Raw genomic sequence first — 27,997 nt, 5'->3', positions numbered from 1 at the left:
CAATAGGAGATAGGGGTTGCAAAATCTGGTGACAGAGCCTCTTTAAGTAAAAAAAAAAGACGTAACTCTTTGACCCTGCATTGACTACCGTGGTCTCAACCAAATCACGGTCAAGAACAAGTACCCGTTGCCACTTATATCTGAACTGTTTGACCATATACGAGCAGCCAGGATTTTTTAAAAATTAGACATACATGGAGCTAATAATTTGATCCGTACCCATCAAGGGGACGAGTGGAAGACGGGGTTCAACACCCGATATGGGCACTACAAATATCTGGTAATGCCATTCGGACTGTGTAACGCTCCAGCGGTCGGAGATCTCCTCTATGTCTGTGTTGTAGTTTATCTCAATTATATTTTGATTTTCTCCCCAGATCAGATGACTCATCGGAGGAATGTCTGTGAGGCTCTACTGTGATTAAGGGAGAATCGTTTATATGCCAAGCTGGAGAAGTGCATCTTTGAAAAAAATTTAGCCTCAAGAAAGCCTTCACTTCAGCCACGATCCTCCATCATCCAGATGTATTTCGGAAGTTCTCATTGGAGGTCGACACTTCTTCTGTTAGTGCAGATGCACCTTAGTACTTTAGAGCGCTGGAAAAGGGATCATGTGAGTATGTAAAGTTTTCTTCTTTTTTTTTTTTTATAATAAATCTGTGAGTGGCATTATCTACAGGGGGGTCTATATGTTGGGATGTGGAGCACTATATACAGGGGGAGATATATCAGGGACACTATATACAGGGGTGAGCTATATGTGGAGCACAATCTACAGGGGGGCTATATTTAGGGCACGGTCTACAGGGATGAGCTATATGTGGGATACTATATACAGGGGGAGCTATATGTGAGGCACTATCTACAGAGGTGGGCTATATGTGATGCACTATCTATAGGGAAAGCTATATGTAGACGAGGGTTGTGGCGCTATCTACAGGGGGCTGTGTGTGTCGTAATCGACTAAGAGGGGGCTGTGTGGCGCTATATACAGGGGGGCTTTATGGTGATATCTACAAGGGGGCTCTATGGCACTATCTACAAGGGGGCTCTATGGCACTATCTACAAGGAGGAGGTGGGGGCGCTATCTACAAGTGGGGTGTGACTGTCTACAGGGGGGCTGTATAGCACGGTCTACAGAAGGGCCATATGGCACAATCTACAGGTGTCACTATCTATAAGGGGGGCTGTGGTGACACCTCGGGGGGCTAGTCAAAAGCTTGCTACAGGGCCCAGTCCTTCCTAGGTACGCCCTGGTTGCAAATAATACTATTTTGAAGCTAGCAAATCAAGGTAATTGATTGTACGTAACTAACGGCTTTCTAATTCTGTTTACTCTATTAGGAATACAAAGGGGCAACTTGTTCACGATGCTAGGGAAGTAGTAGAATAATTCAGAGGATTCTAGCAAGTCCTGTACCGCTGTAAATTAAGACACTGAGGATAGAATATAGTTATCTGGATGGAATGGAATTCCCTAATATTGATAACGAACAAAGATCAATGTTAGGGTATGTTCACACGGCCTATTTTCAGCTGTTTTTCATAAAACACCCGAAAAATCGGAAGCAGAACGCCTCCAAACATCTGCCCAGTGATTTGAATGGGAAAACGGCATTCTGTTCCGACTAAGCGTTTTTCGCGGCGTTTTTTTACGAGTAAAAAAACGGCCGCAAAAAAGAAATGCAGGACACTTCTTGGGACGTTTTTGGAGCAGTTTTCCATAGACTATTGAAAAAAGCTCCAAAAACGGACGTAAAAAACGCAGCGAAAGACGCAGCGAAAAACGCGAGTGGCACAAAAAACGTCTGAAAATCAGGAGCCATTTTCTCTTGAAAACAGCTCCGTATTTTTTAGATGTTTTTGACTGTGCGTGTGAACATATCCTCAGATCACCCGATAACATCGGAGGAATTGAGAGCATCCTTGCTGGAAACGCCAAGAAACAAAGATGTGGAGGTAGACGGAATTCCATTTGAACTATAGAAGTTATACTGGGATAAATGAATCCCTATTCTAGTGGAAACAGCAATTTTTTTTCTATGTTAGAAGGTAGACTTCCTGAAACTATGGAGGCCACAGAAATTATTGTGATCCCTAAAAAAAATAAGGAATCGTATTGGCCTATTTCACTGTTGAATATGGACGTCAAGCTGTTGGCCGGCAGACCGATGAAGATAATGAATAGTATAATTCACCCGGACCAGACCAGGTTTATTCCGGGCAGGGTTATGGTAAAGAATGTCCGCTGAGTCTTTTCTAATTTACAATACGGGAAAGTGTACGCTAAGAAGGGTGCTATTCTCTCAATCGATGCTATGAAAACGTTCGATACAGTCGAATGGCGTTTTCCTTTTAGGATTTTGGGGTCTTTTGGTATCGGGGAAAAATTCATAAATTATATTAAATTACTGTATAGGCAACCACAGGCCAGAGTAGGCATAAATGGTCAGAAATCAGCTTACTTTAACTTAGAAAGGAGAGTGCGGGTGGTCCTCTATTCCCTCTCTTATTTACTTTAGTAATTGAGGTTTTGGCAATGAAGATAAGAACCTCTGAGAATATAGTGGGTTTTAAAATGGGTACTAAGTGTAAAGGATCTGCCAGACACAGCTTCTGTGTCGACACCTGTGGTTAATCAGTCTGCATCTGCTCCTAGGTCTGTTAGAGTGACTCGATCTGCTACAACTCAGGCTGGTAGGCTGAGGAGTGGGAGGACCTGTCACAGCCTGGCCAGACGGTTCTAGCTCCCACCGTCGGTCTATGTATACCTTCATTTGCTTCTTCTCTTTGACTGTGATTCTCTCTGGTTTCCTGGCTCTGCTGTTCCAGCTTTTACTATTGACCTCAGCTTCATTTTGACCCTGGCTTTACGGACTACGCTCCTGCTTTGTGTTTGGTACCTCGTACACTCCTGGTTTGACTCGGCTCGTTCACTACTCTTGTTGCTCACGGTGTTGCCGTGGGCAACTGCCCCATTTCCCTTAGCTTCTGTGTACCCATGTCTTTGTCTCTCGTGCACGTATTGAGCGTAGGGACCGTCGCCCAGTTGTACGCCGTCGCCTAGGACGGGTCGTGCAAGTAGGCAGGGACAGAGTGGCGGGTAGATTAGGGCTCACCTATCTGTCTTCTTACCCCGTCATTACATAATCACAGGCCAGTATACCTTTTCTACACTGGTTCTTACAACAATGGACCCCCTTGAGACCCTGGCTCAGCAAATGCAGGGTCTTTCCATACAGGTCAAAGCCCTGGCTCAGAGGTGCGACCAGCGTGATGCTAACCAGCTAGTGCCCTCCATCTCACCTCTTGAACCCCATCTCAAGTTGCCTGACCGGTTCTCTGGGGACCGGAAGACTTTTTTCTCCTTTCTGGAGAGTTGTAGGCTCCATTTCCGTCTAAGGCCCCACTCCTCAGGTTCTGAGAGCCAGCGAGTGGGTATAATTATGTCCCGGCTCCAGGACGGCCCCCAAGAATGGGCCTTCTCCTTGGCTCCTGATGCCCCTGAACTTTCCTCTGTTGACCTTTTTTATTCCGCTCTCGGGCTCATCTATGACGAGACTGACAAGACTGCCTTTGCCGAGAGTCAGCTGGTGACCTTACGTCAGGGTAAGAGACCCGTTGAAGAGTACTGTTCTGACTTTAGGAAGTGGTGTGTAGCTTCCTGCTGGAATGACCCTGGCTTGAGGTGCCAGTTTAGATTGGGTCTGTCGAACGCCCTGAAAGACCTGTTAGCTATCCCTCTTCTGACTCTCTAGATCAGGTTATGGCTTTAGTGGTACGTCTTGACCGACGTCTCAGGGAACAACGACTTGAACGTTTTTGTGCCTTCTCCTCTGGCTCCCTCATGATGGCTCCCGAGGTTCCGTTGCTTCGTTCTTCCACGGAAAACTTGAATAAACCAATGCAACTCGGGGCCTCCGTGTCTCCCCAACAACATAGAGAGCTCCACAGGAAGAATGGTCTCTGCTTCTACTGTGGGGATGACAAGCATCAAGTGAACAACTGTCCTAGGCGTAAGAATAAGCAGCCGGAAAACTTCCGCGCCTAAGTGACCATCGGGGAGGTCGCTTGGGCGCACAGGTATTTCCCGTAAATATGAAACCTAATAAGATCTTGCTTCCCTTTCAGGTCTCTTTTGAGGGTAGGTCTGCCACCGGCAATGCCTTCGTGGATTAAGGATCTTCTGCTAATATTATGTCTGTGGAATTTGCTATTTCTCTAGCTATGCCATTGATTGATTTGCCTAAACCTGTCCCGGTAGTGGGTATCGACTCCACTCGCTAATGGTTATTTTACGCAGCATACCCTTGTTTTTGAACTCATTGTTGGCTCCATTCATTTGGAGCAGTGTTCTGTAATGGTGATGCAGGGATTATCGTCCGATTTGGTTTTAGGCCTTCCCTGGTTGCAGATGCATAATCCCACGTTTAACTAGAGTACTGGGGATCTTACTAAATGGGGTAATGCATGCATGACGTCCTGTTTTTCTGTTAATTGTATTTCTCTCCCTGAGGAGGTGAACACTCTACCGGAGTTTATTCAGGACTTCGCTGATGTTTTTTCTAAAAAGGCCTCCGAAGTGTTACCTCGTCATAGAGAATACGATTGCGCAATCGATTTGGTGCCAGGAGCTAAACTCCTTAAGGGTAGGATATTTAATCTATCTTGTCCCGAACGTGAGGCCATGAGAGAATATATGCAGGAAAGCCTGGCCAAGGGTTACATTCGCTTCTCTACTTCTCCGGTAGGTGCAGGCTTCTTCGTAGGGAAGAAGGATGTTGGTATTAGGCCGTGCATCGATTACTGAAACTTGAATAAGGTCACTGTAAGGAACCGGTATCCCCTTCCTTTGATTCCTGATCTCTTCAATCAGGTTCAGGGGGCCCAATGATTCTCTAAGTTTGATCTTCGGGGGGCTTATAACCTTATCCGAGTCAAAGAAGGGGATGAGTGGAAGACTACGTTTAACACTCGCGAAGGTCATTTCGAATACCTCGTCATGCCCTTTGGGTTGTGTATTGCTCCAGCGGTCTTCCAGAATTTCATAAATGAGATTTTAAGAGACTACCTGGGGGTATTTCTTGTAGTGTACCTTGATGACATACTTGTGTTTTCCAAGGACTGGTACTCCCACATTGAGCATGTCAGGAAGGTGCTCCAGGCCCTTCGGGAAAACAAACTCTTTGCTAAATCCGAAAAATGTGTGTTTGGGGTGCAGGAGATACCATTTTTGGGTCAAATCCTCGCTCCTAATGAATTCCGCATGGACCCTGCCAAGGTTCAGGCTGTGGCTGAATGGGTCCAACCTGCCTCCCTGAAGGAGTTACAGTGCTTCCTGGGGTTTGCTAATTATTACAGGAGATTCATTGCTAACTTCTCGGTCATCGCTAAGCCTCTTACGGATCTTACTCGCAAAGGTGCTGATCTCCTCCACTGGCCCCTGGAGGCGGTCCAGGCTTTTGAGATCCTTAAGAAGTGCTTTATCTCTGCCCCAGTGCTGATTCAGCCTAACCAAATGGAGCCATTCATCGTGGAGGTTGACGCCTCCGAGGTGGGAGTGGGTGCGGTCTTGTCCCAGGGTACCAAGTCTCTCACCCATCTCCGTCTCTGTGCCTACTTCTCCAGGAAGTTCTCGTCCACTGAGAGTAACTATGACGTGGGCAACCGTGAACTCTTAGCCATTAAATGGGCATTTGAAGAGTGGTGCCACTTCTTGGAGGGGACTAAGCACCAGGTAACGGTCCTTACCGACCACAAGAATCTGGTCTTTCTAGAATCTGCCCGGAGGCTAAACCCGAGACAAGCTCGATGGGCGTTTATTTTTTACTAGATTCAACTTTGTGGTCACCTATAGCGCTGGGTCTAAAAATATTAAAGCTGATGCACTGTTGCGTAGCTTCATGGCCAGCCCTCCTTCGGAGGAAGATCCTGCTTGTGTTTTGCCCCCAGGTATAATAATATCCTTTAATAATAAACTAGAGAAAAAGAGTCCATATATATCCACATATGAAAAAATTACACATCTTTATTAATAGCATCAGATACATAAAATTACAAGAACAGAGAATCTAAAATTAAATCCTATAAGCGAAACGCGCGTCGGGGCGCACTTCTATACTCTGGGTCACACGATTCTCCTCAAAACATGGGTAAGTGCATTTGCTGGACTCATATGGACACTATGTCATTTTTCTAAGGACACTAGTCTCTTTAGGCAAACGCGGGTCTATATACTTTTCAACATTACTCAGTCTGGGTCTGTTGTACCTTCTGTATTTGCATTTATTTATGTAGATGTACCCTGTGTAGGAGGAATTTTGAACATTAATAAAGTTTATATACTTAATTGTAATTCAATATACTCTGTTCAATATAGGTACTTGTGATTCAGTCAAGGATTTAATTTTAGATTCTCTGTTCTTGTAATTTTATGTATCTTGATGCTATTAATAAAGATGTGTAATTTTTTCATATGTGGATATATATGGACTCTTTTTCTCTAGTTTATTATATATTGTTAGAGTCTTTATCTCTAATAGTGTTCATGGGTGGTTGAGATTTGTCTCCCACCTTTATACTTATATGTCCTGTGAGACTTCGTGTCTAATTATAATAATATCCTTTGTTGATTCTGACTTAGTCTCTGAAATTGCGGCTGATCAAGGTTCAGCTCCCGGGAACCTTCCTGAGAACAAGCTGTTTGTTCCCCTGCAATTCCGGCTAAGGGTACTCTGGGAAAATCATGACTCTGCACTATCTGGCCATCCAGGCATCCTGGGTACCAAGCACCTCTTTGCTAGAAACTATTGGTGGCCTGGGTTGCCTAAAGACGTTAAGGCCTACGTCGCCGCTTGTCAAATTTGTGCCAGGTCCAAGACTCCCAGGTCCCGACCAGCGGGCTTACTATGTTCTTTGCCCATTCCCCAGAGATCTTGGACCCACATCTCCATGGATTTTATCACCGATCTGCCTCCATCTCAAGACAAGTCGGTGGTGTGGGTTGTAGTAGACCGCTTTAGTAAGATGTGTCACTTTGTGCCCCTCAAGAAACTACCCAATGCCAAGACTTTAGCTACCTTGTTCGTCAAACACATCCTGCGTCTCCATGGGGTTCCTGTCAATATTGTTTCTGACAGAGGGGTACAATTTGTTTCATTGTTTTGGAGAGCCTTCTGCAAGAAGTTGGAGATTGATCTGTCCTTCTCCTCGGCCTTCTATCCTGAAACTAATGGCAAAACTGGGAGGATTAATCAGTCTCTAGAACAATATTTAAGGTGTTTTACCTCTGACTGTCAATATGATTGGGTCTCCTTCATTCCCCTCGCCGAATTTTCCCTTAATAACCGGGTCAGTAACTCGTCAGGGGTTTCCCCCTTTTTCTGTAATTTTGGGTTTAATCCACGGTTCTCCTCCGTTTCACCTGGTGGTTCCAACAATCCCGAAGTAGAGGTCGCTCATCGAGAACTGTGCACAGTCTGGGCCCAGGTTCAGAAGAACCTAGAGGCGTCCCAGAGCATACAAAAGACTCAGGCAGATAGAAGATGTTCTGCTAACCCCTTGTTTGTGGTCGGGGATCTGGTGTGGCTCTCTTCAAAAAAATTTGCGCCTTAAGGTTCCGTCCAAAATATTTGCTCCCCGGTTTATAGGGCCGTACAAGGTCATTGAGGTCCTTAACCCGGTCTCCTTTCGGTTGGAGTTATCCCCGTCTTTTCAAATACACAGCGTGTTTTATGCCTCCCTCCTGAAACGCTGCTCCCCGTCCTTGGTTACCTCGAGGAAACCTCCGGTCCCTGTTCTCACCCCTGAAGGGGTAGAATTCGAGGTGGCCAAGATTGTGGACAGCAGGATGGTCCAAGGTTCCCTCCAGTACCTGATCCATTGGAGAGGATACAGGACTGAGGAGAGGACTTGGGTACCTGTCCGGGATGTTCACGCTGGGGTATTGCTCAGGATGTTCCATCTTCGGTTCCCCAATAAGCCAGGTCCACCTAGGAAGGGTCCAGTGGCCCCTCATAAATGGGGGGGGGGGTACTGTAAAGGATCTGCCAGACACAGCTTCTGTGTCGACGCCCGTGGTTAATCAGTCTGCATCTGCTCCTAGGTCTGTTAGAGTGACTCGATCTGCTACCACTCAGGCTGGTAGGCTGAGGAGTGGGAGAACCTATCACAGCCTGGCCAGACGGTTCTAGCTCTCGCCTTCAGTCTATGTATACCTTAATTTGCTTCTTGTCTTTGCCTGTGATTCTCCCTTGTTTCCTGGCTCTGCTGTTCTAGCTATTACTATTGACCTCAGCTTCTTTTTTACCCTGGCTTTACTGACTACGCTCCTGCTCTGTTTTTGGTACCTCGTACAGTCCTGGTTTGACTCGGCTCGTTCACTACTCTTGTTACTCACGGTGTTGCCGTGGGCAACTGCCCCATTTCCCTTAGCTTCTGTGTACCCTTGTCTGTTTGTCTCTCGTGCACGTATTGAGCGTAGGGACCGTCGCCTAGGACGGGTCGTGCAAGTAGGCAGGGACTGAGTGGCGGGTAGATTAGGGCTCACCTGTCTTTCTTCTTACCCCGTCATTACAATAAAGGTCAAAAAAATCTTATACGCAGACTATGATCTTCTGTTTATAGGGGATATATCTTCGGTCGACCATGTAATTTGAGTTTGGTGAGCGGGCTGGCCTTCAAATTGTCAAAAATCTAGTTTGTTAAATATCTCGTCTGAGGTTAACCCCAATCAGATTTCCTCCTTGAAATCTGTTGGTGTTTGAATATTTACGCATAAAAATTTCTAGGGACCCCACTGATTATATTACACTTAACCCCTATCCGCACCAGGACGTAACTGTCCGTCCTCGCGGGAGGTTACTTCCCGCACGAGGACGTACAGTTACTGAGTTAATCTCGATGCACACTGTCGGCGACAATTGTGCACCGGGAACCGAGAGGTCAGCTGTCGCCGACAGCTGACACTCCCCTCTTGCCGGCCAGCGGTCCTTTGCCGCTGATTTCGGCACATTAACCCCTTAAATTCGGCGATCGGGTGCAATTGCCGAATTTTAGGGGTTTCTAACATATCGGCAGACCCCCGTCCGAAATCGCGGGGTCTGCCAATAGTTAGTATGGCAAACGGAAGCCAAACAATGGCTTCCGGGTCTGCCATGGACGGAAGCCCATCAGGACAGACCTTCGGCTGGTCCTGATAGGCTTCCTGTCAGAGTGACAGGAAGTCACTGTGTCGTTCCCGATGCACACTGTCGGCGACAGTGTGCATCGGGAACTTGGAGACCAGCTGTCCCCGACAGCTGACACTCTCCAGTGTTGCCGATCAGCGGCTCATCGCCGCTGATTTAGGCAATTAACCCGTTACATGCGGGGCTCGATTGCGATCTCCGCATGTAGCGGGTTTGTAGCGCATCAGCAGCCCCCATGCAATCGTGGGGGCTTCTGATGCTTGTGATGGCACCCGGGGGCCAGACAACGGCCCCCAAGTCTGCCATGTATGTCAGCCTATGAGGATCAGCCTCTGCTGATCCTCGTAGACCAACTGTCAGAGTAAGGGGGGATTCACACGAGCGTGTATTCGGTCCGTGCGGGCCGCGTAGTTTTCACGCGGCACGCATGGACCAATACAAGTCTATGGGGCAGTACAGACAGTCTGTGCTTTTTGCGCAGCGTTTGTCTGCTGCGCAAAAAGCGCGACAGGTTCAATAACTCTGCGTATTTCGCGCATCACGCACCCATTGAAGTCAATGGGTGCGTGAAAATCACGCGCACCACACGGAAGCACTTCCGTGGGACGAGCGTGATTCGCGCAACAGCAGTGAAAAGGATGAATGAAAACAGAAAAGCACCACGTGCTTTTCTGTTTCCGAACATCCAAACGGAGTGTCTTTGCGATGAGCGAAGCCGGACAAGCGAACCGAACTTCACCGGGTTCGGCCTAACTCGTTTTGGCCGAACCCGGCAAAAAAATTATCGGTACGCGACGTCAGGAGATAGTCACTGTCCATGGTGCTGAAAGAGTTAAACTGTTTCAGCACCATGGACCGTGACTTCCGATCCCAATATACATGAACCTGTAGAAAAAAAAACGAAGTTCTGACTTACCGCTAACTCCCTGCTTCTTCCTCCAGTCTGACCTCCCGGGATGACAATTGAGTCCAAGTGACAGCTCCAGCCAATCACAGGCCAAGCACAGGCTGCAGCGGTCACATGGACTGGCGCGTCATCCAGGGAGGTGGGGCCCGATGTCGAGAGGCGCGTCACCAAGGACGCGTCACCAAGGACGCGTCACCAAGGCAACGGCCGGGAAGTTCTCGGTAAGTACGAACTTTTTCTTTTTTTTCTACAGGTTTTGCGATATTGTGTTCGGCATTCACTGTCGAGGGTGCTGAAAGAGTTAGCTCTTTCAGCACCTTGGACAGTGACGGGCGTCGACTAGCCTCATCTCTATGATGGCGGCTGCGCGAAAATCACGCAGCCGCGCATCAGACACGGATGACACACGCAGCTGTCAAATGGTTTTTGCGCGTGCAAAACGCACCGTTGTTTGCGCGCGCAAAAGCGCAACGTTCGTGTGTATCTGCCCTGACTGTGACGTCACACTGACAGTTGGAAAACTTTACACTACCTAGGTAGTGTAATGTATTCTAGCAGCGATCAGAGCTGCAGGTCAAAAAAAGAAAGTGTAAAAAGTAAAAGAAAAGTTAATAAACAAAACTATAAAGTGTAAAAAGTAAAAAAAGTTAATAAAAATGTTTTATAAAAGTGTAAAAATAAAAGGTTTTGTTTTCCTATAATAAGTCATTTATTATAGGGAAAAAATGAAAACGTTAAAAAAAAGTACACATATTTGGTATCGCCGCGTTCGTAACGACCCAATCTATGAAACTATAATGTTAATTTTTCCGCACGGTGAACGCCGCAAACAAAATAAACCGAAGACTGTCAGCATCGCTATTTTTTGGTCACCACCCCTCCCAAGATATAGAATAAAAAGTGATCAAAAAGTCGCATTTACCCCAAAATGGTACCAATAACTACAACCCGCAAAAAACAAGACCTCCCACAGCTTTTTTGATGAAAAAATAAAAAAGTTACGGCTCAGAATAGCGTGTCCCAGAAAATAAATTATTTTACAGAAACTTAATTTTATTGTGCAAACGCTGCAAAACGTAAAAAAAAACTATACACATATGGTATCAGCGTAATCGTACCGACCGGCAGAATAGATTAAAACGTAATTTATTGCGCACGGTGAACGCTGTGTTTAAATAAAGAATTTAAAGCGCAAAAATTGCTGTTTTTTGGTCACCTTAGCTCTAAAAAAGATACTGAGGGGCCAAAATGCTCACTATACCCCTAGAAAAATTCCTTGAGGGGTGTAGATTCCAAAATGGGGTCACTTTTGGGGGGTTTCCACTCTTTTGGTCGCTCCGGGGCGTTGCAAACCCGACATGGCACTGAAAACCAATCCAGCAAAATCTGCGCTCCAAAATCCAAAAGGCGCTCCCTCCCTTCTGAGCCCTGCCGTGGGTCCAAACATCAGTTTACGACCACATATGGGGTATTGCCGTAATCGGGAGAAATTGCTTTACAAATTTTGCGGTGCTTTTTCTCCTTTATTCCTTGTAAAAATGAAAAAATTCTGTTTCCACAGAAAAATAGGTGATTTTCATCTTCACAGACTAATTCTACTAAATTCTGCAAAAAAACTGTGGGGTCAATATGCTAACTATACCCCTAGAAAAATGCCTTGAGGGGTGTAGTTTCCAAAATGGGGTCACTTTGGGGGGGTTTCGACTGTTTAGGTACCACAAGACCTCCTCAAACCTGACATGGTGCCTAAAATATATTCCTAAAAAAAGGAGGCCCCAAAATCCACTAGTGGCTCCTTTGCTTCTGAGGCCTGTGTTTCAGTCCATTAGGACACTAGGGCCACATGTTGGATATTTCTAAAATCTGCAGAATCTGGGCAATAAATATTGAGTTGCGTTTCCCTGGTAAAACCTTCTGTGTTACAGATTTTTTTTTATTACAAATGAATTTCGGCAAAAAAAATGAAATTTGTAAATTTCACCTCTAATTTGCCTTAATTCCTGTGAAACGCCTAAAGGGTTAAAATATTTTCTGAATGTGGTTTTGAATACCTTGAGGGGTACAGTTTTCAAAATGTGGTGATTTATGGGGACTTTCTAATATATAAGGCCCTCAAAGCCACTTCAGAACTGAACTGGTCCCTGAAAAAATAGCCTTTTGAAATTTTATTGAAAATATGAGAAATTGCTGCTAAAGTTCTAAGCCTCGTAACGTCCTAGAAAAATAAAAGTACGTTTAAAAAAATGATGCAAACATAAAGTAGACATATGGGGGACGTTAACTAGTAACTATTTTGTGTGGTATTACTATCTGTTTCACAAGCAAATACATTTAAATTTAGAAAAATGCAAATTTTTGCTAAAATTTGAAGTTTTTCACAAATAAATATTGAATTTATCGACCAAATTATTTCACTAACATAAAGTACAATATGTCACGAGAAAACAATCTCAGAATCGCTTGGATAGGTAAAAGCGTTCCGGAGTTATTACCACATAAAGTGACACGTCAGATTTGAAAAAATCATCTGTGTCCACAAGGCCAAAACAGGCTGTGTCCTAAAGGGGTTAATATAATTCCTCTGTTTGCATTTTTGAGGGGGAAAGTTAAAGCATGGAATAAGTTACCATTGATGCAAAAATTGCACTGATCAAAATGTTTTTTTCACCTAAAATATTAAAAAATTTTCTCCAACTGTTACAGGGAAATTTTATTAAAAACTCTAGATGCTTTCTCTAATGACCTAATTTGGAACAGGGAAAAAAAGAAATAAATTGAAAAAAAAAAAAAAAAAAATCGCATTAAATACTCTGTTTTTACTTTACTTAGAGGAAGTACTTTTTGGCTTCTCAGTTCCAACAGTTCCGGGCCTGGGAGCGAACAGATTTTTGTTGAAAACACTAGGGGACAGATGGTCTAATATATTTGAAGCTCCAGAAGTCGGGGGTTCTGAATTTCCCTGATTTGGGACTTGGGCCTATTTATGATAACCAGCAGCGGGTCCGGGATGCTGTCAAAATCATTGGCAAAATTAAAACCTTTATTGAAGTCACTCCTCGATGGGACAATAGGAATATTGGGGAGTTTGACGGCCTCCCTGATGGACTCTGTTTTGGAAAAAAAATGAATTTCTATGTTTGATTGCATAAATTTGCGTCATCTATGCTAAAGATAAATACAGCCTGAAATAGGATCGCTAAAATCACTTTACTCATGTTAAATTAAGAATGCTGTTATACAAGGGGGCATGATATATACACTGAATTGTGTATTAGCTGCCCCTGCTGTGAATGAATATACATCTCTGACGATACATTCAGACAAAAACAGGATGTTGAAACGCGTTGGGTGTCTTATAAAATATAACAGCAGAGAAATCACATTATCAACAACTAGTCCAGGCAGGGTACAGCTGTATTTGCTCTGTGAACTTAGGTTAGGGAGATATATTGCAGCAGTTTACCTTGTAGCTACCTGATCTCTGCCAACGCTCTACCTAGATTGTTCCCTGCTTGGTTAGCCTGATACTTGTATATTTGGCTAGGTTAGCCCAATTTTTAATTTAACATAATTAAAGTGATTTTAGCGATCCTAATTCAGGCGGTATTTATCCTGTTTTGGAAAAAGCATCACATCACAAGGATATCACAATGATATACAGTGAAGGAAATAAGTATTTGATCCCTTGCTGATTTTGTAAGTTTGCCCACTGTCAAAGACATGAACAGTCTAGAATTTTTAGGCTAGGTTAATTTTAGCAGTGAGAGATAGATTATATTTTAAAAAAAATACAGAAAATCACGTAGTCAAAATTATATATATTTATTTGCATTGTGTACAGAGAAATAAGTATTTGATCCCCTACCAACCATTAAGAGTTCAGCCTCCTCCAGACCAGTTACACGCTCCAAATCAACTTGGTGCCCGCATTAAAGACAGCTGTCTTACATGGTCACCTGTATAAGAGACTCCTGTCCACAGACTCAAATAATCAGTCTGACTCTAACCTCTACAACATGGGCAAGACCAAAGAGCTTTCTAAGGATGTCAGGGACAAGATCATAGACTTGCACAAGGCTGGAATGGGCTACAAAACCATAAGTAAGACGCTGGGTGAGAAGGAGACAACTGTTGGTGCAATAGTAAGAAAATGGAAGACATACAAAATGACTGTCAATCGACATCGATCTGGGGCTCCATGCAAAATCTCACCTCGTGGGGTATCCTTGATCCTAAGGAAGGTGAGAGCTCAGCCGAAAACTACACGGGGGAAACTTGTTAATGATCTCAAGGCAGCTGGGACCACAGTCACCAAGAAAACCATTGGTAACACATTACGCCATAATGGATTAATATCCCGCAGTGCCCGCAAGGTCCCCCTGCTCATGAAGGCACATGTACAGGCCCGTCTGAAGTTTGCAAATGAACATCTGGATGATTCTGAGAGTGATTGGGAGAAGGTGCTGTGGTCAGATGAGACTAAAATTGAGCTCTTTGGCATTAACTCAACTCGCCGTGTTTGGAGGAAGAGAAATGCTGCCTATGACCCAAAGAACACCGTCCCCACTGTCAAGCATGGAGGTGGAAACATTATGTTTTGGGGATGTTTCTCTGCTAAGAGCACAGGACTACTTCACCGCATCAATGGGAGAATGGATGGAGCCATGTACCATCAAATCCTGAGTCACAACCTCCTTCCCTCCACCAGGACATTAAAAATGGCTCGTGGCTGGGTCTTCCAGCACGACAATGACCCAAAACATACAGCCAAGGCAACAAAGGAGTGGCTCAAAAAGAAGCACATTAAGGTCATGGAGTGGCCTAGCCAGTCTCCAGACCTTAATCCCATCGAAAACTTATGGAGGGAGCTGAAGATCCGAGTTGCCAAGCGACAGCCTCGAAATCTTAATGATTTACAGATGATCTGCAAAGAGGAGTGGGCCAAAATTCCATCTAACATGTGTGCAAACCTCATCATCAGCTACAAAAAACGTCTGACTGCTGTGCTTGCCAACAAGGGTTTTGCCACCAAGTATTAAGTCTTGTTTGCCAAAGGGATCAAATACTTATTTCTCTGTGCACAATGCAAATAAATATATATAATTTTGACAATGTGATTTTCTGTTTTTTTTTTTAAATATAATCTATCTCTCACTGGTAAAATTAACCTAGCCTAAAAATTCTAGACTGTTCATGTCTTTGACAGTGGGCAAACGTACAAAATCAGCAAGGGATCAAATACTTATTTCCTTCACTGTAACCCCTTCCCGCACCTTGACGTAACTGCACCTCAAGGTGAGCAGTAACTTTGCACACCTTGACGTGCAGATACGTTTGTACTTTGACAGTTGAGCACTACAGCGGCAGTTAAAGAGGCTCTGTCACCAGATTTTGCAACCCCTATCTGCTATTGCAGCAGATAGGCGCTGCAATGTAGATTACAGTAACGTTTTTATTTTTAAAAAACGAGCATTTTTGGCCAAGTTATGACCATTTTTGTAGTTATGCAAATGAGCCTTGCAAAAGTCCAAGTGGGTGTGTTTAAAAGTAAAAGTCCAAGTGGGCGTGTATTATGTGCGTACATCGGGGGGTTTTTAATACTTTTACTAGCTGGGCGCTCTGACGAGAAGTATCATCCACTTCTCTTCAGAACGCCCAGCTTCTGCCAGATCACGCTGTGACGTCACTCACAGGTCCTGCATCGTGTCAGACGAGCGAGGACACATCGGCACCAGAGGCTTCAGTTGATTCTGCAGCAGCATCGGCGTTAGCAGGTAAGTCGATGTAGCTACTTACCTGCAAACGCCGATGCTCCTGCAGAATCAACTGTAGCCTCTGGTGCCGATGTGTCCTCGCTCGTCTGACACGATGCAGGACCTGTGAGTGACGTCACAGCGTGATCTGGCAGAAGCTGGGCGTTCTGAAGAGAAGTGGATGATACTTCTCATCAGAACGCCCAGCTAGTAAAAGTATTAAAAACGCCCCGATGTACGCACATAATACACGCCCACTTGGACTTTTACTTTTAAACACACCCACTTGGACTTTTGCAAGCCTCATTTGCATAACTACAAAAATGGTCATAACTTGGCCAAAAATGCTTGTTTTTTAAAAATAAAAACGTTACTGTAATCTACATTGCAGCGCCTATCTGCTGCAATAGCAGATAGGGGTTGCAAAATCTGGTGACAGAGCCTCTTTAACTGTGCAGGGTGTCTCCCCTGCATTCCTTGTTGCCGATCAGCGGCCCATCGCCGCTGATTTCAGCAGTTAACCCCTTAAATGCGGCGGTCGATTGCGATCGCCGCATTTAAGGAGTTTGGAGCAGATCGGCATCCCCCACATGAAATCACGGGGGCTGGCGATGGTTGCCATGGCAACCGGAAGCCAGACAATGGCCTCCGGGCTGCTATGTATAGAAGCCTATGAGGTCCAGCCTCATAGGCTTCCTGTCAGAGTGACTGTCACGTCACAATGAAAGTTAGAATACATTACACTATGCAGGTAGTGTAATGAATAATAGAAGCGATCAGAGCTGCAAGTAAAAAAAAAAAAAAAAGTATGAATAAGTTAATAGAAATGTTTTATAAAAGTTTGTTACATAAACAAAAAATGCTTTTTTTCCTATAAGAAGTCTTTTACTATAGGGAAAAAATAAAACACGTTAAAAAATGTACACATATTTGGTATCGCCGCGTTTGTAACGACCCAAACTATAATGTTATTTTTCCTGCACGGTGAACACTGCAAAAAAAAACAAAAAAAAAAAAAAAACAGTAAAAAACAATGCCAGAATCACTATTTTTTGGTCACACCCTCCCAAAATATATAATAAAAAGTGATCAAAAAGTCACATCTACCCCAAAATAGTACCAATAGAAACTACAACCCGTCCCACAAAAAACAAGCCTTTACACAGCTTTTTTGACTGAAAAATAAAAAAAAAGTTATGGCTCCCAGTATATGGCGACATAAAAAAATAATTATTTTATAAAAAAAAGTGATTTTCTTGCACGAACGCTGCAAAACATAAAAAACTATATACATATATGGTATCGCTGTAAATGTATCGACCTACAGAATAAAGTAAAATTGTTATTTATAAAAAAAACGCACATACCCTAAAATGGTACTAATGAAAACGACAGATTGTCCCGCAACAAATAAGCTCTCACACAGCTTCGTTGGATAAAAAATAAAAAAGTTATGACTACCAGACTATGGTGCTGCAAAATATGCAGTGTTCCAAAAGCGGATAACATCTGGCACCATTTATCAGTGCGACACTGGCCACATATCTGCAATTAATTATTTACCCCATTATTATACCCTCTTATTATGCACTGATGTACTCCACACAGATTACATATGCCCTCACATTACTACCAAGATAAATCTGTGCTTCAAAAGTCAAATGGCGCTCCCTCTCTTATGAGCCCCACAGCGTGCCCAAACAGCATGTTACGTCCACAGATATGGCATCGCCATACCCGGGAGAACCCCGATTAATATTTTATGAGGTATTAGTCTTCCGTGGCACAAACTGGGCACAACATATTGTGCACTAAGGCCCCATGCACACGACAGTATTTTTCATCAGTAATTAAGGACAGCAATTACAGACCGATTAATTTCTATTGGCCACGGACACCTTTCAGTATTTTTACTGATGGGTGTCCGTGCTGAGAAAATTATAGAACCTGTCCTATTCTTGTCAGTAATTACGGCAAGGACTCTCCCATAGAAGTCTATGGGATCTTTCGTAAATACGGACGGCTACTGATGTGCATCCGTAAACCGTCCGTATTTACGGAAGCATTGCTAGGAAACATGTTGATGACATAATTTGCAACCTCCCTCTTCTTGTACAGATCCATACATACGGATGGAATACGAATGCAATACGGACCGTATTTACGGACACCCTTCCGTAAATACGGATGAATTTTGGATATCTACTGATCAACCTTACGGACAGTATTTTGGGATAGATGAAAATACGGTCATTTGCAAGGGGCCTAAAATGGCACATCAGTGGAAAATTAAAATTTTCACTCCGCACCATCCGTTGCGCATTAACCCCTTCATGCACCACTACTTAATAGCATGGTGTGTGTGTGTGTGTGTGTGCCATACGTTGCGGGTGTCAGCTGTGTATTACAGCTGACATCCGGGACTAACGGACAGGAACAGCGATCACGCTGTTACAGGAGCCTGTAAAAATGACAATATACTGCAATACATTAGTATTGCAGTGTATTGTACCACTGATCTAATGATCGCTGGTTCAAGTCCCCTAATAAAATGTGTAAAAAATAAAATAAAGTTATTAGTGAAAAAAATATTTAAAGAGGCTCTGTCACCAAAAAAAAAACCCCCACAAAATTGGTATCACTGCGTCCATAAAAATCCGAACTATTACAATATACCATTATTTAACTCGAACTGTAAACGCCATAAATAATTTAAAATGCCAAAATCGCAGTTTTTTTTGGTCACCTTAGCTCTAACAACTTTTTGAGCACTTTTTATTAAAAAATGTTTATGTACCAAAAAACTACCAATAAAAACGATAGCTCGTTCCGCAAAAAATAAGCCCTCACACCTCTCAATCAAATAAAAAAAAAGTGATGCCTCTCGAAATGTGGTGTAACAAAACAATTTATTTTTTAACAAATCGTTATTACATTGCAAAAGTAATAAAATATAAAAAAATATATATCAGTTTGGTATCACCGTAATTGTATTGAGTCGCAGAAAAAATGTAATTTGTCGTTTTTACTGCACGGTGAAAGCACTAAAATCAAAACCCAAAAAACAATGGAGGAATCGCAGTTTTCCCAGTTTTAGCCTGTAAAGCATTTTATTTCAGTTTCCCAGTACATTAAATGGTACTTTAAATGGTGTCAATAGAAAATACAACCCCTCCCGCAAGAAATAAGCCCCCACACCACTCTATTGATGGAAAAAAAAAAAAAAAAAGTTATGGCTCTTGGAAGGTGGGAAGTGAAAAATGGAAAGAAAAAAATTGATCATTTCAGAAAGGGTTAATTAATTTCTAATAAAAAATACATTTGTGACCACATGTGAGGTATGGCCGTACTTGGGAGAATTTGCTTTACAAATGTTGGGGTGCTTTTTCCTCCTTTATTCTTTGTGAAAATTAAAAAAATTCAACATTTTAGTGGAAATAATGTAGATATTAATTTACACGGCCTAATTCTAATAAATTCTGCAAAAGACCTATGGGATCAAAATGCTCATTATACCCCTAGATAGATCCCTTAAGTGGTGTAGTTTCCTAAATGGGGTAATTTTTGGGGGGTTTCCACTGTTTTGGTCCGTCGGGGTCTTTGCAAATGCGACATAGCACCCGAAAACCATTTCAGCTGAATTTGAGCTCCAAAAGTCAAATAGCTCTCCTTCCCTTTTAAGCCCTGCTGTGGGTCCAAACAGCAGTTTATAACCACATATGGGGTATTTCCGTAATCGGGAGAAATTGCTTTTCAAATGTTGGGGTGTTTTTTCTCCTTTATTCCATGTAAAAATGTTCAATTTATACGTTTTTCCAGAAAAAAAAAAAAGTAGATTTTCATCTTCACAGACTAATTCAAATACATTTAGCAAAAAAAAAACCTGTGGGGTCAAAATGCTAAATATACCCCTACATAAATTCCTTGAGGGTTGTAGTTTCCAAAATGAGGTCACTTTTGGGGGTTTCCACGGTTTTGGTCCCTCTAGTTCATTACAAACGCAACATGGCACTGAAAACTAATCCAGCAAAATGACGCTCCTTCTTTTCTGAGCCCTGCTGTGGGTCGAAACAGCAGTTTATTACCACGTCTGGGGTATTGCCGTAATCGGGTGAAATTGCTTTACTAAATTCATTGAGGGGTGTAGCTTCCAAAATGGGGTCACTTTTTTTTTTTTTTTACTGTTTTGGCCCCACAAGACCTCTTCAAACCTGACATGGTGACTAAAAAACTACTTTAACCCCTTAGTGACCAGCTGTGCGGTGTAAATAACACATTACCTTTATTCTAAGGGTCGGTACGATTACGACGATACCACATATGTAGAGTTTTTTATATTTTTTACAAATTTTGCACAATAAAAAGACTTTTGAACTGAAGTTATTTGTTTTTTTCCAAGAGCCGTAATGATTTTTATTTTTCCATCAATGTAGTGATGTTTTGAGCTTGTTTTTTGCGGGACGAGACGTAGTTTTGATTGGTATTTTTTTGGGGTATGTGGGACTTATTGATTGATTTTTATTTAGTAGCAATTTCGCCGTTGTTTTTTGCGTTTCTTTTACGGTGTTCACCTTGCGGTTAAAATTACATATTAACTTTATTAATTGAGTCATTATGGTCGTGGCGATATCATACATGTGTACTTTTATTTATTATTTACACTTTTACTACATAAAACCACTTTTTATGGAAAAAAATTGTTTTTTTTACTGTCATTTTTATTAAAAAGATTTTATTAATAATCTTTATTTATAATGTGAACATTAATTACTTATTTTTTTAGTCCCACTGGGGGACTTTACTATGCGATCTTCAGATCGCTGCTATAATGCTTTGGTATACCAGAGCATTATTGCCTGTCAGAGGCACGTCCTAATAGGCATATGCCCAGGGCAGACCTGGGGGCCTTGGTCAGGCCCCCGGCTGCCATGACACCCCATCAGAGACCCGCGATTGCATTTGCGGACCGCCGATGGGTGAGAGAGGGTGTTCACTCCAACTGTAAACAAGTTAAATGCCGCGGTCGCTATTGACGGCGGCATTTAACGAGTTAAACGGCCGCGATAGAAGTAAACTTCTATCGCAGGCGTTGGAGCAGGAGCCCAGCTGTCATCAGACACCCGAGCCCCAGCCTGCACGGGATACCCATGCAGGACAGACTGGGACACCGTGAAAAGGCGGCGGCCTAGCCTAAGGCCCCTTAGTGAACGCCGTGAAAGGGCGTATTGGTGGTCACTAAGGGGTTAAAAAAAAAAAAAGGAGGCCCCAAAATCCACTAGGTGCTTCTTTGCTTCTGAGGCCTGTGTTTCAGACCATTAGGGCCACATGTGGGATATTTCTAAAAACTGCACAATCTGGGCAATATATATTGAGTTGCATTTCTCGTGTAGAACCTTCTGTGTTACAGAAAACATTGTATTACTACTGAATTTTGGAAAAAACTAATGACATTTGTAAATCTCACCTCTACTTTGCGTTAATTCCTGAGAAACGTCTACGGGGTTAAAACATTTTCTGAATGCTGCTTTGGATACTTTGAGGGGTGCAGTTTTCAAAATAGGGTGATTTATGGGGACTTACAGTGGAGGAAATAAGTATTTGATCCCTTGCTGATTTTGTAAGTTTGTCCACTGTCAAAGTCATGAACAGTCTAGAATTTTTAGGCTTGGTTAATTTTACCAGTGAGAGATAGATTATATAAAAAAAAAATTAAAAAAAAAATCACATAGTCAAAATTATATATATTTATTTGCATTGTGCACAGAGAAATAAGTATTTGATCCCCTACCAACCATTAAGAGTTCAGCCTCCTCCAGACCAGTTACACGCTCCAAATCAACTTGGTGCCTGCATTAAAGACACCTGTCTTAAATGGTCACTAGTATAAAAGACTCCTGTCCACAGACTCAATTAGTCAGTCTGACTCTAACCTCTACAACATGGGCAAGACCAAAGAGCTTTCTAAGGATGTCAGGGACAAGATCATAGACCTGCACAAGGCTGGAATAGGCTACAAAAACCATACGTAAGACGCTGGGTGAGAAGGAGACAACTGTTGGTGCAATAGTAAGAAAATGGAAGACATACAAAATGACTGTCAATCGACATCGATCTGGGGCTCCATGCAAAATCTCACATCGTGGGGTATCCTTGATCCTAAGGAAGGTGAGAGCTCAGCCGAAAACTACACAGGGGAAACTTGTTAATGATCTCAAGGCAGCTGGGACCACAGTCACCAAGAAAACCATTGGTAACACATTACGCCATAATGGATTAATATCCTGCAGTGCCCGCAAGGTCCCCATGCTCAAGAAGGCACATGTACAGGCCCGTCTGAAGTTTGCAAATGAACATCTGGATGATTCTGAGAGTGATTGGGAGAAGGTGCTGTGGTCAGATGAGACTAAAATGGAGCTCTTTGGCATTAACTCAACTCGCCGTGTTTGGAGGAAGAGAAATGCTGCCTATGACCCAAAGAACACCGTCCCCACTGTCAAGCATGGAGGTGGAAACATTATGTTTTGGGGGTGTTTCTCTGCTAAGGGCACAGGACTACTTCACCGCATCAATGGGAGAATGGATGGAGCCATGTACCGTCAAATCCTGAGTGACAACCTCCTTCCCTCCACCAGGACATTAAAAATGGCTCGTGGCTGGGTCTTCCAGCACGACAATGACCCGAAACATACAGCCAAGGCAACAAAGGAGTGGCTCAAAAAGAAGCACATTAAGGTCATGGAGTGGCCTAGCCAGTCTCCAGACCTTAATCCCATCGAAAACTTATGGAGGGAGCTGAAGATCCGAGTTGCCAAGCGACAGCCTCGAAATCTTAATGATTTACAGATGATCTGCAAAGAGGAGTGGGCCAAAATTCCATCTAACATGTGTGCAAACCTCATCATCAACTACTAAAAACGTCTGACTGCTGTGCTTGCCAACAAGGGTTTTGCCACCAAGTATTAAGTCTTGTTTGCCAAAGGGATCAAATACTTATTGCCCTGTGCACAATGCAAATAAATATATATAATTTTGACAATGTGATTTTCAGTTTGTTTTTTTTATATAATCTATCTCTCACTGGTAAAATTAACCTAGCCTAAAAATTCTAGACTGTTCATGTCTTTGACAGTGGGCAAACTTACAAAATCAGCAAGGGATCAAATACTTATTTCCTTCACTGTATATGTGTATATATATATATATATATATATATATAAAGGCCCTCAAAGCCACTTCAGAACTAAACTGGTACCTGAAAAAAAGGCTTTTTGAAATTTTCTTGAAAATATGAGAAATTGCTTCTAAAGTTCTAAGCCTTGTAACGTCCTGGAAAAAGAAAAGAATGATCAAAAAAAACGATGCAAACATAAAGTACACATATGGGATATATGAAATAGTAACTATTTTGTGTGGTATTACTGTCTGCCTTACATGCAGATACATTTAAATTTCGAAAAATGCAAATTCAAATAAATAAACAATATGTCACGAGAAAACAATCTCAGAATCACTTGGATAGGTAAAAGCATTCCTAAGTTATTACTACATAAGGTAACACGTGTCAGATTTTAAAAAATCAGCTTCGTCTCTACGGCCAAAACTGAATGCACAACTTAAAAATTTTACGGAACTGCAGAGACTGTACAAGGTCCCTGATTACGGTCAGTTTAGATATTTTTAAATTAAACACGCCTTTTTGGCCATTAAATATAAGTCACGGTCTCTTACACCTTTTCAATCAATCGAATGTTTAAAAAGTCAGGACTTTTGTCCTCACTATAAAAAAAAAATTCTACCTAAATTGCACCAAACTGGCGTTAACTAAGTAAGAGGTGGTTTTAGGAAAAGTGTCTAGCATACCCCAAATTCATCATACAGCATAAACTACTTTGATAAATTTAGTGCATTTTAGGACTCCCTTGTCTAAGTTTACACTGTCTAAAACTTAGTATAAGGCCTCATGCACACGACCGTAGCCGTGTGCACGGCCGTGATTTTCGGGTCGGCCGGCTGCGGACTGTCAGCGGACTGTCAGCCGCAGGCCGCCCGCACATGCACATGGCCGCGGCCATTGTTTTCAATGAGCCCGGACCGCAGAACCGGGCCGTAATAAGACATGGCCGTTCTTTCTGCGGTCCGGGCTCCCGGGCCGTGCACGGACCGCAAAAACTACGGTCGTGTGCACGGCCCCATAGAAAAGAATGGGGCCGCAATTCTCCCGTGGATTTTCGGGGGAATTGCGGCCGCAAAAACACGGTCGTGTGCATGAGGCCTTAGGCCTTAGGCCTCATGCACACGACCGTGTTTTTGCGGCCGCAATTCACCCGAAAATCCACGGGAGAATTGCGGCCCCATTCTTTTCTATGGGGCCGTGCACACGACCGTAGTTTTTGCGGTCCGTGCACGGCCCGGGAGCCCGGACCGCAGAAAGAACGGCCATGTCTTATTACGGCCCGGTTCTGCGGTCCGGGCTCATTGAAAACAATGGCCGCGGCCATGTGCATGTGCGGGCGGCCTGCGGCTGACAGTCCGCTGACAGTCCGCAGCCGGCCGACCCGAAAATCACGGCCGTGCACACGGCTACGGTCGTGTGCATGAGGCCTAAGGCTTCATTCACATATCAGTTAGAGATCTATTCTGACGTTCCGTCTGTGGTTTCCATGAGACTAGAGCCCTGACTGACACAAACGGAAACCATAGGTTTCCGTTTGCATCACCATTAATTTCAATGGCGATGGATCTGGTCCTAATGGTTTCCATTTGTCTAAGTTGTGCAAGGGTTCCGTCGTTTTGATGGAATTAATAGCATAGTCAACTACACTATTGATTCCATCAAAGCAACGGAACACTTGCACAACAGAGACAAACGGAAACCATTGGAACTGTATTCGGCACAATTAAAATCAATGGTGATGGAAACAGAAATCTATGGTTTCCGTTTGTGTCAGTCAGGGCTCTATTCTGATGGAAACCACAGACAGAACGCCAGAATACAGCCCTAACGGATTGTTAACGCAATCATGGGCCAAAATATATTAGACTGAAATTTGTAATGGGTATGTCAACCGATACCCTCCCTCCAGTGATTTATCCAGTTTCCAAATCATAGGTAATAGATATATATATCTGAGAGAAAAGATGACACAAGAGACCATGCTTGTATGCTCAAAATCCTTCTCTGCTCTTTATTGATCCAAACAAGTATATAAGTATAATGACAGGAAAGGTGTAGGCTTTGGTTTCAGCAAATCATCTACAATATGATAATGACTCTGATTCAGCCAATGAAAATATTTCAATGCACTATAATAATTCTTCACCATCCAAGCCCCAGGTGGCCTGAACCTTGTCCCATGGGAAGACACACATTTCAGAGACACAAGTTAATTTGTCTCCTTCTTATCTCACTAGAGAATGGAGACTGCAGATAAGTTTAAATCATTTAAACAGAGGGCTGAATCCCCTTCCCTCATGGTAAACAATGTCATTGTTCATTCGGCCAAGGCTATTTGATCTGCTCCTTACAAGAGTAATAAAACATTCAATTCAAGAACACAACATAGAATTGCTACATAACGTCAAAAAGGTCTATATCATGGCAACAGGCTGTATCAACTACTTGGCACATGCACATCCCCCTTGGGCAGCATTCAGAACATCAAACACATAATCTGTAACAGTGTCCAATCTGTCGCCCACTTTCTCTATATTATGAGCATTTTTTACTGTCAAACCTACTAATATTGGCAATAATCCAAACTTCTCCTCTACGGTACTTGTATTGGTCATAATTGTCACACTGTCACTTACTGTCCAAATGGGACTTTTACCCCTGCAGATATAACAGGTCATGGGCAGCATCTTCCTCAAACCTAAAGACACCCGGGTAACATAACCTCCGGGCTCTAATTGCTGCCATGCACTTCTTACATATGAGTGACAACAACCAGTGACCTTCACCTCACATCTCCACATAAAACACCTCAAGTTGTTATTCACAGTACCGTGGCATATTTACACACATTATAATTATAAACCTCAGACAATATAAACAATAGGGCCTCAACTTATAAAATAATATAATGCTATCACCAATCTCATGCTATCACCCCTCAGGTTTTGGATCCGATCAGTTCATTGCAAGTCCTGTACATCATCGTCGTCTTCTTCCTCTGTCTTCTGCTACTGATGAAGGATTCACTCAGGTCTTTGCTGATGTCATCAGGACTTGGTTTGGTCCTTCTCATCTGTCAGACACCATCTCTTTTAGTTTACGTCACCGGGCTGTACATAGCACCTCATGCTGTGAGCCTGGAGTGAGAGCCCACGTAGACGGATTAGTGGAGTTTTATTGTGACTACCACAAACCCTCCGTATCTGTCCTCTTCCTCCGGTAAGTTACTTGTCTGGGCGGCTGCTTAGAATTGTGACACTGCCGTCAGTTCATGACAAACGCGTTGTATTGGCTCAGGCTGCACCTGCCGCATCTCAGTGATGGAGTTCATCATATTAAAAGTCTTCTAGTTCATGTTTACTGGCACTTGCTGGGGACCCCCAACCCTCGTCAATTGTTAAAATAAATGCTAATCTGGTGATAACATCATCCGCATACACTATAAACTTTGTTCTAAGTACATACAATAATAATGACAGGCCCTTAAACTACATCAAACCAACACCTTTATGTAAGAAAAACTTCTCTGTTCCACTGGACAGTTACTGGGTACATTTCATTTGCACTTGGTGTTTACACTTTTCAGCAGGATTTATACCATATTCTGAGCTGATTACTTTTAACAGCTCCTACTCACATAAATATTCACAGATACCATACGTTTTATCTGACGAGTGTCTCAAACCAATTTTTTCCTGCTCTGGTTTGTTTGACTTGGAAGGCCTCTCAAGATCTGTTCTCTTCGTGGGAGGCGGGTATGATAAGGTTGGCACCGGTCTGCCAGGACTGTTCTGTAGGCAAATCAAACAGCTCTAACAGAATTTAGCAGCAACAGCTGTAAAACCTGGGACATACCAATTAGATCTTACCAAATCGATCCTTTCAGTCTTGGGGCATATGTGAGGTCATACCCCATCAATACAAGGGCCATCAAGAATGTCTTGGATGCTACCGTTTTACCTTCCTTTATCTGTCCACATTCTGTTAGAAACTGTTTTTCACGCATTCCGCTCCCAGTTGGACTCTTCCTGTGGAGAACAATCTTTTTCATCACATAATCATTAATTGATCTTAATCAGATAATTCAGTTGAAGAAAAACATTAGCAATGGCAGATTTATGTTAAACGTTCACACTGGGCAGTAACTAAAACTGATACATACAAACTGATTCTTCTTCTTTATATATTTTTACTGCACAGAATCCTTTCACAACAAAAATATTTTCAAATGGGAATCTACTTGCACTAAGTAGTTATCATTTACACAAACATAATACTGACGCATGCCTCCAATAGTCCAATGCTAAGGCACGCTGGTCCAGAACTTTACATAAAACTTAACCTCAGTATTTAATATTCCCACAACACTTCTTGAATACCCTTATTAAACAAACTAACTTTGGAATAACATATAGAGAACTGATGACATCTTATCATTCTACAAACACCAGTTCAATACTTGGGAGAACACTATTCCCCTGTCACTACACACAACGTCTGCAGTGGGGAAGATAAAGGCCGTGCTTCAGGCCCCCCTGAGAACAGGTCTACACATACGAGCACATTTTCATACACCTCTACCTCGGGTAGTTGTATGTTCTGCAGTTGCTGGGACGGGTAATCTGGCCGGGCTGCACTTTTCACAGGTACCTTTGCTGTTTTACCTATGTCATGCCGTGCGCACATCATGCCGGCTGCTACAAACCTAGTGGTGGCATTATTGTATCCAGGGACAAGCCAATTTACTGTTACCTGGCTGCACATACTCTATTTGTCAGGTCTTTCATCTCTTACGCTCTCAATTGGTTTACCCCATGATCCAATAAAGTTCCTACTACCAATGGGCCCATAATTGTGGGCGATGCCAAAAGCGTACCTAGAGTCAGTGTAAATGTCGGTCGTCTTACCTTCTGCCAGGTTACAAGCCTCAGAGAGCACCTCCAGCTCTGCTCCTTGAGATGAACAAGAAGGCGA

The 27,997-nt window shown here is 43.0% G+C and overlaps 1 protein-coding gene across 1 annotated transcript in view; it reads left to right on the top strand.

The window, feature by feature from the left end:
• Positions 1–525: 525 nt before the first annotated feature.
• Positions 526–27,997, top strand: part of NAV1 (neuron navigator 1) — a 735,938-nt gene continuing 708,466 nt past the window's right edge. Inside the window, exon 1 of the mRNA XM_075853621.1 lies at positions 526–613. The gene's annotated coding sequence lies outside the window, so the exon portion shown is untranslated. The remainder of the gene's footprint in view (positions 614–27,997) is intronic.

This window comes from Rhinoderma darwinii, chromosome 2 (assembly GCF_050947455.1).
Source record: "Rhinoderma darwinii isolate aRhiDar2 chromosome 2, aRhiDar2.hap1, whole genome shotgun sequence".
Classification (NCBI taxonomy): domain Eukaryota; kingdom Metazoa; phylum Chordata; class Amphibia; order Anura; family Rhinodermatidae; genus Rhinoderma; species Rhinoderma darwinii.
Note: the sequence above shows the minus strand (reverse complement) of the source record. Positions and strands in the feature narration are given on the sequence as shown.